At 44.4% G+C, this 15,455-nt stretch overlaps 2 pseudogenes; one reads left to right on the top strand and one right to left on the bottom strand.

Moving 5' to 3' along the window:
* Nucleotides 1-2,328: 2,328 nt before the first annotated feature.
* On the bottom strand, nt 2,329-2,534 carry LOC142285657 (U2 spliceosomal RNA; annotated as a pseudogene).
* A 12,266-nt stretch (nt 2,535-14,800) lies between these two features.
* Nucleotides 14,801-15,005, top strand: LOC142285656 (U2 spliceosomal RNA; annotated as a pseudogene).
* The last annotated feature ends 450 nt before the right edge of the window (nt 15,006-15,455 follow it).

Here is a 15,455-nt window from a genome sequence, read left to right on the forward strand (position 1 = left end):
GCTTTATGTGTTGAGTGTACCAGTTTGAAAGTTTTAAATGATAAGTAAAGATGATCAACCAAAGAAGTTTACCTGATTGAACCGTGATTAAACCGGCCGTTGCCGGCAACTGTTGTCCCCGTAGGGACTGTGCAACCATTGCGTAAGGAACTGCTTACGGACAAGCCCGAGAACTTGCAGGGCAACCACAAACTTAGTGCAATGTAAATAAAAATGTTTGTTGGCTTGACACCGTTACCGCCTCCGGAGAGGCTGATTTGGGAGGATGGGCCTGGAGGAAAGGGATGGCCTAGGCCCGCCACTACCGTAACCGGTGGCGATCCTCCGGGGGTTCAGGGGTCCCCTTGGACGTGGGCCCCCTGAAAGAGACAGAACCCGCTCGGGCAACTTGGTGCTGGACTGGGGTCAAGGGGTGCTGCCCGCTTCTTAGGGGCAGCATCAGGGCCAGGTTGTTTGGGTGGGAGAAGAGCGGAAGCTGTACCGTTGTAAAATGTTTATGATGCTTTTACATGTTTTACCGTTTTATTCTTTTTCAGTTGTGAAAATAAAACCGGTGATGGACGGGCAGCCTGCGGACGGTCTGCATTTTACTATAGGGGAATGTGGCGCCCTGGACAAGCCAGGTCGTCACAGGTACTACACCAACACACTCTACACTCCGGCTAGGCACACCGAAGCTAAACACAAATCCTAGTTGCCTTCCTCCAGGGGCTGATGTCCACACCAGGGGGTGGGCCAGGCGGTTGATCCCACCCACCGAGGAGTTCACAGTCCTGGAGGCGGGAAAAGGAGTCAGATTAGAGATCAGTTTTGGAGTTAGAGAAGTGAAGAGGAGAGGAGACTGACCGTGTCCGGGTGTGTGGCCCGGGCACTCAGCAAGGTTGGCAGACGGTGGTGACCTTCTGCAGGAGAGGCTGATTGGAGTGAACCGTACGGACCGGGGATGGGCGGTGGCCCGCAGGTACCAGATCGGGGAGTGAAGAGAAGCCAGCACCATCCGGCAGGGCCTACGGACCCCGACCAGGCTAGGAGTCGCCGTAAAACCGGTCAAATCCGTTAGCGACAGGAACCTCCAGGGTTTCCCAGCAGTCAAGACCCGATTGAAGGCAACAGCTCACACCGTAGAGGGAAGCACAGTCACCGCCAAGGCTACAGTTCCCAGGGCCAGAGCCTGCGGGCAAAAGGGGCTCCCTCAGCATCCATCCAAGCTGGGGAGCGGGTTACCGGTGGGAAGCCCGCTAGATTTTGGGGGAATAAAAGGGGTCCAACACCACATCCCCACAGGTGCACACCCACCCATCAAAGAGAGCTATAAGCCAATACCACCTTCACATTGCCAGTGTACCAAGGACATGTTGAGCAACATGAAGGCGGCTGGGGTTATCCGTGACAGTTGTAGCCTTTGGGCAGCTCTGTTGATCCTGTTAAAAAAGAAGGACGGCACCACTCCCCGTATTGAGGAATCGCTAGCTGCATTGAGAACTGCAAATTATTTTTCTACCCTTGATCTCACTAGTCACTATTGGCAAGTGTCCGTTGCTGAGGCAGACCGGGAGAAGACCGCCTTCGCCACCCCTATGGGTCTCTGCGAGTTCAAAAGCATGCCCTTCGAGCTGTGCAATGCGCCAGGAACCTTCCAGAGGCTGATGGAATGCTGCTTGGGACAAGATTTTAGGGTGTATAAAAAGGGAGATTAGATCCCGTGATCCCAACGTATTGTTACACCTCTATAAATCACTTGTAAGGCTACATCTGGAATATGGGAACCAGTTTTGGGCTCCACATTTTAATAAGGACATTCAGAAGTTAGAGTCAGTTCAAAGGTGGGCAACTAGACTACTACAAGGAATGGAAGGCCTCCCATATGATGACAAGTTGAAAAAGTTATTAAGTGATTATTGGCTGCAATGGGGCTTTCTGGCTGGTGCCAGCCTCTCTTCTTAGCACACAGGAACCACAATCCCTACACCATGCTTCAATGGATTCTCTCATCCCAGCCCAGTAAAACTACATATTTTACACAGTCATAAGCAGCCAAAAGGGATCTATTCTATTCAATTGCAAATGATCTAGATAAGACTGAGAATAAGATACTGCACGGGACATAGCAGAGTTGGTCAAGTTGAGTGGAGATGAGTTTGCTATTTGGCACAGCTTTTTGCATCAATAAAGCAAGTAAAAGGTGTGAAAGATAAAAAAAAGGGTGAAAGTGTGAAAAGTGAATTGGCCAAATTGAGGTGCATATAAAGTTTTTGCTTTCTTTCAATTCACTAATGGGGCTCATTTGAATCAGGTGAATTGAGTTCTGCTTTTGGAAACTGGGTTAAGAAGGGGTGCACCGGTCCTGGAGGTACTGCAATACCAGGTCAATGCGTGCAGTGGACAGAGCAAGATTTTTTCCATCTCCTTGTTCTAAAAATCCATTTAATATATGGTCCCCAGAGAGGGGACGTATCAGATATTAAACTGATAAGAACAGATTTAATTTTTTTTTTTTCTGTTTATCAGTAGGACTTCAAAATAACAAAGGTGATCGCCTCCCGTTGCCTGGGAACCGTCCAGGCACAAGAGGGCTATGTGTCACCAGAAGGCGCACACACTTCCTCAAGGCCGGCAGACGTGCAATCCCAGGCACCTTCCAGTACCGACCAAGGTAGCGTCCTCCGAAACTACACTTGATCTTAGCCAAAAGGCCGAGAAGCTATAACCCGAATTGGTTACGGCCTTGAGTGGCACCCTGGCCTATACCGGACACATCTTAGGGAGAGGGAGACAAACCCACGCCTACAGAAGACATTTTGTCACCCAAGCCAACCCTTGAAAAGGCTGTTTTGCAGAGCAAAAACAAGAAGAATGGTGCTTTTTGCAGCCACCGCCCACTGCAATGAATCTGAATAACTCCTCCTTTTGGACACAAGCACCTCCCCTCCCCCTTGCAGTCTTTCCAATTCATGATACAAAAAGACGGACGGACAGGACAGGACAGGACAGGCTGCCTGACTTTCCGTCACTGCCACCCTTTGCCATCCTTGCCCGTAGAAAGCCCTTTCATCATCCCCAAACCCTAATCTTTTCCCTTCCCTTCCCAGATGCGTCTCACTCCCTTTCATTAGGAAGTGAGCGCAGCCTTTTCTCCGTTCTGCACATGCGCGACGTTAAACACAAATGCGCAGGCGTGCGTTCCATTACCCTCACTGCATTCCACTCCCATACAGGAAGTGGGCGCAGCTATTACTACGGTCGCACATAAAAGAACCCACGGCCACCACTGCACATAGCTGACTCCACCACAGGACACCCACTTCTACACCAACGCAGGTAAGACAGGATCGGCACCTCTATGCTCCCGTTACAATCAGGCTCAGTCACCATGTGATAACGCTCTCAACTCTTTAGTTGCAGGCTCCCCTTGCTTCACCTCCACTGGCTGTGCTGCCATTTCCTCTCCCACCTGGAAGGTATACTTTATTCCACTATTTTCCTGTTTCTCTCTTCCCCCTTTTCCCATAACCTACTTTTATCTGCATCTGTGGGGTATCTATATGCTATTTACATCATAGTTTTATTCATTAATATGGAAGGGAAGAGTGCCCATGAGAGTGTTGAACTGCGGAGAGCAAGAGATTAAGCTGCTCCGATTTGCCACCATTGATAAGCTGTTCTCAGTAGATACACATGCTATCCAAACAGCAGCATCCACCATTGCTTCAGCCCACCCATTCAGTGACAGCTCACCAAGTCAGCCAGAGGAGTGGTGTAAGGAATTACACGTAGGCACTGACTCCACACCTTCACATCACAAGAAGGGGGTCTACAGGCTAGTGCAAGAATACGAGCAAGTCTTCAGCAAACATCCGCTAGACTTTTGAAGAATAAAAGGGGTCAAACACTACATCCCCACAAGTGCACACCCACCCATCAAAGAGAGATATAAGCCAAAACTACCTGCACATTACCAGTGTACCAAGGACATGTTGAGCAACATGAAGGAGGCTGGGGTTATCCGTGACAGTTGTAGCCTCTGGGCAGCTCCGTTGGTCCTGTTAAAGAAGAAGGACAGCACCACTCCCCTGTATTGAGGAATAGCTAGCTGCATTGAGAACTGCAAATTATTTTTCTACCCTTGATCTCACTAGTCGCTATTGGCAAGTGTCCGTTGCTGAGGCAGACCGGGAGAAGACCGCCTTTGCCACCCCGATGGGTCTCTGCGAGTTCAAAAGCATGCCCTTCGAGCTGTGCAATTTGCCAGGAACCTTCCAGAGGCTGATGGAATGCTGCTTGGGACACCGAAACTTTGAAACGGTACTGCTATACCTTTATGATGTTATTGTTTATTCTAAAGCAAACAAGATTTTAGGGTGTATAAAAAGGGAGATTAGATCCGGTGATCCCAACGTATTGTTACCCCTCTATAAATCACTTGTAAGGCCACATCTGGAATATGGGGTAAAGTCCTGAGCAGGTTGATAACCATTGGTTTGAGCATGGTAGGGTGTAGTGCGCATCTTCCTGCATCGGTAAAAGCTGCAGAAGTCCTTGAAGATTTCCGCTTCAAAGGCTGTGCCTTGATCTGTGAGGACTCTCTCTGAGTAGCCATGAGGTCTGCATAAGTGTACTTAGAAGACCTTCGCTGCAGTATGGGCCATTAGATCTTTGACTTGTACCACAACCATAAATCTCGAGTAGTTGTCTACCATCGTAAGTGCATACGTGAGCTCGCCTCGATATTCTGCAACAAAACTCCCTTTTTCGATTTCAGTTTCAGCAAACACTCCTCTTCCTGTAGAAAATATTTATCATTACCTAAGACAGTCATTCTAATGCATGACAATATTAAGGCAATTTAGTTAAAACTTGTTTTAACTCACCTTTAAGGGGATTGATGTATTTCATGGTCAATCCAGGTTTGTCAGTGATGGCACTAACATAATGTATGGCGTCTTTTTCGGGCGTTATCCTTTGCCTTTTCATTGTGAAAATCCAGTTGCCTATATCAAAGCAAATTCTACTACTTGTAAAGTATTCAAACGCACAAAAATCTGTTATAGATATACAGATTTTCAGAAAAGCTCAAGAGAGTCAGAAATAAAAAATACTTTTTCTTTATTTAGATATTTTCACTATTAAAATTACATATATACAAAACTCCACTGTATAGTACCCATGGACTGGTCAAAACAGGTCAGAAAAATCATAAGCCCGCATTAACAAATGGATTAAGAATTCATAATGCCCTATACTTGAAATAAACATATATAAGGCTCTAATGAAAATTCAAACTTCTTTTTTCCAAATGCAGGGTTATTCAGTAAACAGTAGACATAGTTACATCATGTGGTAAGTGATACTAAAGTGCACATACCATTATAACATTATCCTATACTACTCTGGGATTCACAATCTATTTAATACACTCCCAAGTTATTGTGGATAGGAACCGGGTTGTAATACTATTGGGGTTGCACCATAATATGCCACCCAGCTTTCAATGAGAGCAGTAAACCCACTGAACCACCACAGAGATAACTAATGTCCGTTACCTGTTAGGGAGACCTGAATTCCACGTCCTGCGACCCCAACACGTGCAAATTGGGATTCTGATCTGGCTTATATATCCTGAGTCATATTGCAAAGGATTGTCGAAAATCCACTTGTGACTTTTAGGATCGCTACTTCCAATAGGTGGCGCTGTGCTAGAGTTTGTCTCCTTTACTGGAGAGACAATTTAAATGTTAGTAGTGAATCACTCATTATAACATCATGCGGCAGAGAGTTCCATAGTCTCACTGCTCGTACAGTAAAGAATCCTCGTCTGTGATTATGATTAAACCTTCTTTCCTCAAGACGTAGCGGATGCCCCCGTGTTCCAGTCGCAGGCCTAGGTGTAAAAAGATCTTTGGAAAGGTCTCTGTACTGTCCCCTCATATATTTATACATTGTGATTAGATCCCCCCTAAGCCTTCGTTTTTCCAAACTAAATAACCTCAAGTTTAATAACCTATCTTGGTATTGCAGCCCACCCATTCCTCTAATAATCTTGGTCGCTCTTCTCTGCACCCTCTCCAGTTCAGCTATGTCCTTCTTATATATCGGTGACCAGAATTGTACACAGTATTCTAAGTGCGGTCGCACTAGTGACTTGTACAGAGGTAGAACTATATTTTTTTTCATGAACACTTATACCTCTTTTAATACATCCCATTATTTTATTAGCCCTGGCAGCAGCTGCCTGACACTGTCCACTAAAGTGAAGTTTACCATCCACCCATACACCCAAGTCTTTTTCTGTGTCAGTTTTACCCAGTGTTCTACAATTAAGTACATAATCATAAATGTTATTTCCTCTACCCAAGTGCATGACCTTACATTTATCTACTGAAGGGTTCTCAGTTGCCTCAGGTTCGTGAAAAATGCTATAGACAAATAATGCCCGGAGAAAAGGGGTTCATATACAGCGAATAATGGTAATACAAGGTACATGTGTCACATGTAATAGTATATATATATATATTGTACTAAGCTCTACACCAGAAATAGAAAGTAGTCCCTCTGCCTTCTGTCTAGGTGCCCTGAGTTATGTCCTGTAAACTGTCACAGGGACCCAGACACACATGTGTAGTAGGGGAATATCCCTGCTGAGATGCCAGTGCTAGAGCACTCGTTTGCTGTGGAGTTGAACGCTATGTGAGCAGTTCTTACCTTCAATGAGCAGAAGTCTCTTTTTTCAGATTTCAATATCTCTGTGGGTATCTGGCAGAAATATGGAATACTCTTTACTGCTAAGACCCTGTACACCACTCCCACTAAAGGGGGCTTTACACGCTGCGACATCGCTAATGCGGAGTCGTTGGGGTCACGGAATTTGTGACGCACATCCGGCCGCATTAGCGATGTTGCTGCGTGTGACACCGATGAGCGATTTTGCATCGCTGCAAAAACGTGCAAAATCGCTCATCGGTGACATGGGTCTCCATTCTCGATTATCGTTACTGCAGCAGTAACGATGTAGTTCGTCGCTCCTGCGGCAGCACACATCGCTCCGTGTGACACCGCAGAAACGAGGAACCTCTCATTACCTGCCTCCCAGCCACTATGAGGAAGGAAGGAGGTGGGCGGGATGTTCCGGCCACTCATCTCCGCCCCTCCGCTGCTATTGGGCGGTCGCTCAGTGACGTCGCTGTGACGCCGCACGGACCGCCCCCTTAGAAAGGAGGCGGTTCGCCGGTCACAGCGACGTCGCCGGGCAGGTAAGTATGTGTGACGGGTCTGGTCGGTGTTGTGCAGCATGGGCAGCGATTTGCCCGTGTCGCGCAACAGATGGGTGCGGGTATCCACACTAGCGATATCGGGACCGATATCGCAGAGTGTAAAGTAGCCTTTAATAAACTGTGTAAAGGATTTTAAGTAAAAATCCACAATAAACCAGCGCTAGATGGGTTTTTATAATTTTATTAATAGACCACAAATAAAAAATTTTTTGCTATCCTTGTTTCAAGACAGAGTATTTGATAATATACAATACACTGATTATTACTAAAACCAAGGACCACATAAAACAAGGACCACATAAAATAAAAAATGAAAGTAATGAGAATAAAATTCTTTTGTATAACCAATTAACTTCGAGGTGATACAATATTCACATTGATTTAGTTTTACCAGTCTAATGTAATGCCCCGGCCGGTGGCATATATTTTGTTTGGTTAATAATTTAGACTTATACAATGAATATGTACTATACCACCCCTGGCTAACTTACAAGTTTTAAGTTGTACAATATAAGTTTGCGACGTTATATTCGCCCCCAGGGCCTGGGGGAATAAACCTCACAACAACTTGACCGCAAAAAACACCCCGGATTTCTCCGTTGATTAGGCTGGAACCGCTATGTACAGGATTGACCTGTTAGACTTCCAGAGCGGACGTTTTGAGGCCAGTGGCCGCGACTAGTGCTGGCTCTGGGGGAGATGTATGGTTACCGACATCCCTCTTTACAGAGCCTTTATAACACTTCACAAGGCCACAAACCAGCCGGTCCCGTATTCTCCCAAATGTACTTTCGAAATCAAGCAGTACGAAGCCACTGAAAGCACCAAGATGTTGGCTGCGGACAACAATAAGATCAGCGGTAACTACTCAGCCTCTCCAGCGGGCAGTCCAGACAGTATCCAGTGTCAGCTGACTGATTCCACACAGGAGGAAGTTGCTTGGCAGGTTAGCACCACACAAGGCTCCGATCCGCTTCCAAACGAGCAATGCAGAACCGCTGGAGGTACCAATGTATCCTGGTTGCAGACAAAGGAAATGTCAGCGGTAACCTCTCAACCTCTCCAGCAGGCAATCCGTACCGTGTCCAGTGGAAGCCGGTTGATTCCACACGAGGGAGAGATTACTTGGCAGGTTATCACCGCACAGGTGAGGTAGGCAAAAACAGAGTCCTGATCCGACGCGCGTTTCGGGGGCGTGTAACGGCCCCCTTCCTCAAGGATAACTCAGCTGTTGCCTAGAGCACTATTTATGCATATATTTAATTGGTTATAATTTGCATAAAATTAAACAATGTTTAAATTCAACCAACATTCAATGACCACTACATATATCAATTTGTGAAAGACCGTTCATAATAGCCATATAATATAATTATGTGCAAAGGTTATTCTAAAGGTTTTTCTAAAAAGACCTATATATAGCCTTGCTTGTATCATCATATACTGGGAAGACAATGTGTATATATGCATATGCTTTTTTTCAACAATAAATTTAACAAAAGGACATCATAAAGGTGTAATATAAATTTGCTATAATATGAAAAGCCCCTTATATCTACATCAACCTTGGGCAAGTGAAGCACCAATTTTAATATATATTATGCATATATACACATATATCTCCATGACAATCGCTTTTTTTTTTTTTTTTTCCTTCTCTCCGTATTATTATCAGTACCTATTACTCCTCTACCTATAAAAATATAAATTAATTAAAAGCAAACAGTTCTATATCATTATTGAGTCCATATGGTTTCAAGGTGTTCAATTCAAAAATCCATTGGCTTTCTGCTCGTGACATTTTTTTAATGAAATCGCCACCTCTCCAATCCTTAGTTATTTTTTGTACGCCCCATACTTGGGATCCTTTAAAGGACCCTCCATGTTTTAATACATAATGTCTGGATAGGGGGTGCTTAGTACATTTATTTTTAACACTTCTAATGTGCTCACCCACCCTTTTCCATAGGGGTCTAATAGTTCTCTCAATGTATTTTTTCTGACAGGGACATTGAATGCAATATACTACTCCCTTTGATTGACATGTAATAAATTCTCTAATCATGACTTCTGACTGCCCCTGTAAGAAGGATTTCCGTGAAATATTTTTTGTATTCTTACATACTATACAGCTTTTGCATGGAAAAAAACCTTTCAGGCCAAATAATCCTCCCTTATTAGGTGCTGTAAGATTACGTATGGTGGGTGCCACTAAATTGCCAATATTGTTTGCCTTCCTATATATGAATATAACGTCGCAAACTTATATTGTACAACTTAAAACTTGTAAGTTAGCCAGGGGTGGTATAGTACATCTTTCATTGTATAAGTCTAAATTATTAACCAAACAAAATATATGCCACCGGCCGGGGCATTACATTAGACTGGTAAAACTAAATCAATGTGAATATTGTATCACCTCGAAGTTAATTGGTTATACAAAAGAATTTTATTCTCATTACTTTCATTTTTTATTTTATGTGGTCCTTGTTTTATGTGGTCCTTGGTTTTAGTAATAATCAGTGTATTGTATATTATCAAATACTCTGTCTTGAAACAAGGATAGCAAAAATTTTTTTATTTGTGGTCTATTAATAAAATTATAAAAACCCATCTAGCGCTGGTTTATTGTGGATTTTTACTTAAAATCCTTTACACAGTTTATAAAAGGCTACTTTACACACTGCGATATCGGTCCCGATATCGCTAGTGTGGATACCCGCCCCCATCTGTTGCGCGACACGGGCAAATCGCTGCCCATGCTGCACAACACCGACCAGACCCGTCACACATACTTACCTGCCCGGCGACGTCGCTGTGACCGGCGAACCGCCTCCTTTCTAAGGGGGCGGTCCGTGCGGCGTCACAGCGACGTCACTGAGCGACCGCCCAATAGCAGCGGAGGGGCGGAGATGAGTGGCCGGAACATCCCGCCCACCTCCTTCCTTCCTCATAGCGGCTGGGAGGCAGGTAAGGAGAGGTTCCTCGTTTCTGCGGTGTCACACGGAGCGATGTGTGCTGCCGCAGGAGCGACGAACTACATCGTTACTGCTGCAGTAACGATAATCGAGAATGGAGACCCATGTCACCGATGAGCGATTTTGCACGTTTTTGCAGCGATGCAAAATCGCTCATCGGTGTCACACGCAGCAACATCGCTAATGCGGCCGGATGTGCGTCACAAATTCCGTGACCCCAACGACTCCGCATTAGCGATGTCGCAGCGTGTAAAGCCCCCTTTAGTGGGAGTGGTGTACAGGGTCTTAGCAGTAAAGAGTATTCCATATTTCTGCCAGATACCCACAGAGATATTGAAATCTGAAAAAAGAGACTTCTGCTCATTGAAGGTAAGAACTGCTCACATAGCGTTCAACTCCACAGCAAACGAGTGCTCTAGCACTGGCATCTCAGCAGGGATATTCCCCTACTACACATGTGTGTCTGGGTCCCTGTGACAGTTTACAGGACATAACTCAGGGCACCTAGACAGAAGGCAGAGGGACTACTTTCTATTTCTGGTGTAGAGCTTAGTACAATATATATATATATACTATTACATGTGACACATGTACCTTGTATTACCATTATTCGCTGCATATAAACCCCTTTTCTCCGGGCATTATTTGTCTATAGCATTTTTCACGAACCTGAGGCAACTGAGAACCCTTCAGTGAAGGAATTCCACTAACCCTCACAATACCAACCAGGGGCCTCCCTGCAGTAACTCAGGTAGTTGTACCCATTCTCTTTCCGCATTCTATGTGTTCTTCTTCTTTCTTCTTTTTTTTCTTTTTTCTTCTTTTTATTTCTATCATGTAGTTCAGGGGTTTATAGATATATGTCCTGCATCTCATATTTCCTTTAGTGGTGCTTCTTACCCATTCTCATATCATTTACCCTAGTATTTCATGATCCTGAGGCGACTGAGAACCCTTTAATAAAGGAATCCTTTTTCATTTGAATTGTCAAGTGATACTTACCAGTGACTATCACGTAATGTTACAGGTAGTTGCATTTTCTTCCTCTTCTTTCTCTCCTTTCTTCTTTGTCACACGGTCCATTGTGTTATAGCCCACGTGTCATGATAACACTTGTACCATCTTTTCATTTAGATTCCACCTACAATTATTTACCGATTCCAGTTCTGAAATAGGCTTTCATGATCTACTCACTAGAATTCTCACGTGCATAAGGTACTGAGACATATACATGTTCACACCATTATAAAGAACAAAGTATAAACATTGAGGTTTTTCTCACACCCATGTTCCTGTGTTCTTTGATATGATATGTGTTCATTTCCTTCACTATATAGGATTGCAAGTTTTCCATTTGTACCTTAATGGCAATGACGCTATACAATTGAACACATATCATCCTGTTATCCATATAGGTGTGTATTTACCTGCTTGACTATTTTTGGTTGTTTGATCCAGAATGTTTCTCCAGATAGGTCATGTGGAAATTTTCTTTCCTCAGTACAAATGTTTTCACTATGGCTTTGGAAAAATTTTTTGTATGTGCATCATGGTCATTTGACCCATTGTACTCTCAAGTAGCAATATATTGTACTGTTATGTTGTACTATGTACTAATTACGTGTTTATATGGTTTTGTAACCCTTTATGATCTTAGATAACTTTATCCTTGATAAAGACCTAAAAACAAGGTCGAAACGTTGGATGAATTATCCTTTTGCACAAATAAAGAATTTTCAGCATTCCAAGAGTTCTTTTCTTACGTTATTGATCACTATAGTGTGCCAGAGCTATTTCTATTGAATTGACTCTTATTTTTTCTGAGCACCTGCTATATACACAGTGACCCAGACATATTCAAGTTTCATTCAGAAGGCAGAGGGAAGCCTTAGCAGCTGAGCCTATATCTTGGCTTGTGAGCATTAGAACAGGCCGGCGATTACAGGGTAACATGAAAAATGTCCAGCTTGCATTATGACTAGAACATGACAATATCCTTTTAAGTACTAACCTATGATGCGTTCCTAAGCAGTTGATGTTATATGTTCTACATTTCATTTTCTGCATACTTTACAAGTAGTAGAATTTGCTTTGATATAGGCAACTGGATTTTCACAATGAAAAGGCAAAGGATAACGCCCGAAAAAGACGCCATACATTATGTCAGTGCCATCACTGACAAACCTGGATTGACCATGAAATACATCAATCCCCTTAAAGGTGAGTTAAAACAAGTTTTAACTAAATTGCCTTAATATTGTCATGCATTAGAATGACTGTCTTAGGTAATGATAAATATTTTCTACAGGAAGAGGAGTGTTTGCTGAAACTGAAATCGAAAAAGGGAGTTTTGTTGCAGAATATCGAGGCGAGCTCACGTATGCACTTACGATGGTAGACAACTACTCGAGATTTATGGTTGTGGTACAAGTCAAAGATCTAATGGCCCATACTGCAGCGAAGGTCTTCCAAGCACACTTATGCAGACCTCATGGCTACTCAGAGAGAGTCCTCACAGATCAAGGCACAGCCTTTGAAGCGGAAATCTTCAAGGACTTCTGCAGCTTTTACCGATGCAGGAAGATGCGCACTACACCCTACCATGCTCAAACCAATGGTTATCAACCTGCTCAGGACTTTACCCCATATTCCAGATGTGGCCTTACAAGTGATTTATAGAGGGGTAACAATACGTTGGGATCACCGGATCTAATCTCCCTTTTTATACACCCTAAAATCTTGTTTGCTTTAGAATAAACAATAACATCATAAAGGTATAGCAGTACCGTTTCAAAGTTTCGGTGTCCCAAGCAGCATTCCATCAGCCTCTGGAAGGTTCCTGGCAAATTGCACAGCTCGAAGGGCATGCTTTTGAACTCGCAGAGACCCATCGGGGTGGCAAAGGCGGTCTTCTCCCGGTCTGCCTCAGCAACGGACACTTGCCAATAGCGACTAGTGAGATCAAGGGTAGAAAAATAATTTGCAGTTCTCAATGCAGCTAGCTATTCCTCAATACAGGGGAGTGGTGCTGTCCTTCTTCTTTAACAGGACCAACGGAGCTGCCCAGAGGCTACAACTGTCACGGATAACCCCAGCCTCCTTCATGTTGCTCAACATGTCCTTGGTACACTGGTAATGTGCAGGTAGTTTTGGCTTATATCTCTCTTTGATGGGTGGGTGTGCACTTGTGGGGATGTAGTGTTTGACCCCTTTTATTCTTCAAAAGTCTAGCGGATGTTTGCTGAAGACTTGCTCGTATTCTTGCACTAGCCTGTAGACCCCCTTCTTGTGATGTGAAGGTGTGGAGTCAGTGCCTACGTGTAATTCCTTACACCACTCCTCTGGCTGACTTGGTGAGCTGTCACTGAATGGGTGGGCTGAAGCAATGGTGGATGCTGCTGTTTGGATAGCATGTGTATCTACTGAGAACAGCTTATCAATGGTGGCAAATCGGAGCAGCTTAATCTCTTGCTCTCCGCAGTTCAACACTCTCATGGGCACTCTTCCCTTCCATATTAATGAATAAAACTATGATGTAAATAGCATATAGATACCCCACAGATGCAGATAAAAGTAGGTTATGGGAAAAGGGGGAAGAGAGAAACAGGAAAATAGTGGAATAAAGTATACCTTCCAGGTGGGAGAGGAAATGGCAGCACAGCCAGTGGAGGTGAAGCAAGGGGAGCCTGCAACTAAAGAGTTGAGAGCGTTATCACATGGTGACTGAGCCTGATTGTAACGGGAGCATAGAGGTGCCGATCCTGTCTTACCTGCGTTGGTGTAGAAGTGGGTGTCCTGTGGTGGAGTCAGCTATGTGCAGTGGTGGCCGTGGGTTCTTTTATGTGCGACCGTAGTAATAACTGCGCCCACTTCCTGTATGGGAGTGGAATGCAGTGAGGGTAATGGAACGCACGCCTGCGCATTTGTGTTTAACGTCGCGCATGTGCAGAACGGAGAAAAGGCTGCGCTCACTTCCTAATGAAAGGGAGTGAGACGCATCTGGGAAGGGAAGGGAAAAGATTAGGGTTTGGGGATGATGAAAGGGCTTTCTACGGGCAAGGATGGCAAAGGGTGGCAGTGACGGAAAGTCAGGCAGCCTGTCCTGTCCTGTCCTGTCCGTCCGTCTTTTTGTATCATGAATTGGAAAGACTGCAAGGGGGAGGGGAGGTGCTTGTGTCCAAAAGGAGGAGTTATTCAGATTCATTGCAGTGGGCGGCGGCTGCAAAAAGGACCATTCTTCTTGTTTTTGCTCTGCAAAACAGCCTTTTCAAGGGTTGGCTTGGGTGACAAAATGTCTTCTGTAGGCGTGGGTTTGTCTCCCTCTCCCTAAGATGTGTCCGGTATAGGCCAGGGTGCCACTCAAGGCCGTAACCAATTCGGGTTATAGCTTCTCGGCCTTTTGGCTAAGATCAAGTGTAGTTTCGGAGGACGCTACCTTGGTCGGTACTGGAAGGTGCCTGGGATTGCACGTCTGCCGGCCTTGAGGAAGTGTGTGCGCCTTCTGGTGACACATAGCCCTCTTGTGCCTGGACGGTTCCCAGGCAACGGGAGGCGATCACCTTTGTTATTTTGAAGTCCTACTGATAAACAGAAAAAAAAAAATTAAATCTGTTCTTATCAGTTTAATATCTGATACGTCCCCTCTCTGGGGACCATATATTAAATGGATTTTTAGAACAAGGAGATGGAAAAAATCTTGCTCTGTCCACTCCACGCATTGACCTGGTATTGCAGTACCTCCAGGACCGGTGCACCCCTTCTTAACCCAGTTTCCAAAAGCAGAACTCAATTCACCTGATTCAAATGAGCCCCATTAGTGAATTGAAAGAAAGCAAAAACTTTATATGCACCTCAATTTGGCCAATTCACTTTACACACTTTCACCCTTTTTTTTATCTTTCACACCTTTTACTTGCTTTATTGATGCAAAAAGCTGTGCCAAATAGCAAACTCATCTCCACTCAACTTGACCAACTCTGCTATGTCCCGTGCAGTATCTTATTCTCAGTCTTATCTAGATCATTTGCAATTGAATAGAATAGATCCCTTTTGGCTGCTTATGACTGTGTAAAATATGTAGTTTTACTGGGCTGGGATGAGAGAATCCATTGAAGCATGGTGTAGGGATTGTGGTTCCTGTGTGCTAAGAAGAGAGGCTGGCACCAGCCAGAAAGCCCCATTGCAGCCAATAATCACTTAATAACTTTTT

The sequence above is a fragment of the Anomaloglossus baeobatrachus genome, unplaced genomic scaffold, assembly GCF_048569485.1.
Source record: "Anomaloglossus baeobatrachus isolate aAnoBae1 unplaced genomic scaffold, aAnoBae1.hap1 Scaffold_604, whole genome shotgun sequence".
In the NCBI taxonomy this organism is placed as follows: Eukaryota; Metazoa; Chordata; class Amphibia; order Anura; family Aromobatidae; genus Anomaloglossus; species Anomaloglossus baeobatrachus.